Source organism: Cibotium barometz, chromosome 36, assembly GCF_041138505.1.
Source record: "Cibotium barometz isolate CiBa-2024 chromosome 36, ASM4113850v1, whole genome shotgun sequence".
Lineage (NCBI taxonomy): Eukaryota > Viridiplantae > Streptophyta > Polypodiopsida > Cyatheales > Cibotiaceae > Cibotium > Cibotium barometz.
In genome coordinates, this window is record NC_141081.1 from 5,446,771 (window position 1) to 5,448,403 (window position 1,633).

Sequence of the window (1,633 nt, forward strand, 5' to 3'; positions counted from 1 at the left end):
AATAGCCATATGTACCCAAGGAGAGAGCAACAATGGTGTTCGGTGTGCTTAGGACCACATAGCACGAGTGAATGTCCCACATTCAGAGTCAAATTCAATGGGAATTGCAATGCATGTGGTAAGTATGGCCATCAATCTAAAGATTGCCTAACACTTAAGCGAATGTTGGCAAACCAGGCACCACTAGCTTGGTCAAACACACCTCAAGTACCCGCGCTAATGCCTGCACAACCTATAGAGCAACCGTCACAGCACATAGTTCCAAGGAATCCGAATGTAGTCCAGTCTGTGCCGTTACCACCGCCAGTGCTAGGACCACAACCTCCACATCCAAGGATTACCCCAATAAACTAGATGGGTTGTGAGTCACATAGTGCATGTGGGGATTATGAAGAGGAGATAGACCCTACTGCTCCATACGGGATTGATACGTTTGAAATGATTCCCCAGTACTACATGGAGGATCATTTCGGGCAAGTCAAGCCTGTATATCAAGCGGCTGCTCTTGCCACAAGAGGGCAAAACCTTAACACCTTGGCGAGGAGACCACCTCTTCAATGCTATGAGTGTGGTGGACCGCATCGTGTAGCGGAGTGCCCTAATAGGCTACAGAAGATCGCTACTCAGATGCAACCAAATCAAGGGAGCACATCGGGAATGCCGGTACTTACATGTAATCGTTGTGGCATAGACCATTTGATTGCTCAATGTCCACATAATCCTAATGCACCCAAGATTACGCCATTGAATTTGGTTGAGGTCACCAACCAAGCACGAGGAACCACACCCGTTGTACCCGCGAATGTAGTTAGGTCAATGCTTCAAAATCAAAACTACATTCTTGAAGAGAGGGATACTGCATCAATTGCTCAGGCAAAGAAAAAGAAAACCCGGCAAAAGAGATCGCTTAATGCCACGAGCTCCAAGCCCAGTTCAAAGACTAACATAGGGACAGGAGATGACCCCGTGTATATGAATGATCCTGAAGATGATTCCGATTCAATAGAAACCATGGGGACCAAAGCCACTACCTTAAGGGGGGAACCCACTCGGGAGCTCAACGAAGGAGAGTCAAGCAAGTACATAAATAAGGGGAACCAAAAGGAAACTTCCTCGGCCCCACAACCTAGTCAGTTAATGCCCTCTCAACTGATTGAGACTCCCCAAGACAAGCCACGGGGGCCAAAAACCCTCAAGAAAAAGATTGGAACTTACCCAAACCCAGTTGAGGAGATTGAATAAGTGCAACACTTAAGGGGTTTGGTGGAAGAAACACAAAGAGAACTGGAGTCAAACCTGAGAAAAATCAAAATTCCAGACACAGTGTTTCCTACGCAAGTTCAGCCTCACAGGAACCATAAACCGTTAGCTATACCTAGTATCATTAGGGAAGAAAGTGAGGATAGGACATCAGGAAGTGGGCAAACACCCTTCTTGTTGGAAAGAATGTTTAGTGAGGGAATGCCTGACCCCATCGAAGAGGAAGTGATTCCATCTTCACCAGTCCCTAGTCAAGGGGCGATGTCTCGAAAAGTACCATTGAATGTGTCCAAGCTAATGGATTTCATGTCCTCTGAGATCAGAACCACGATCATATCCAAATTATACGGAGATCCTGAGCTATTCTTAGCTC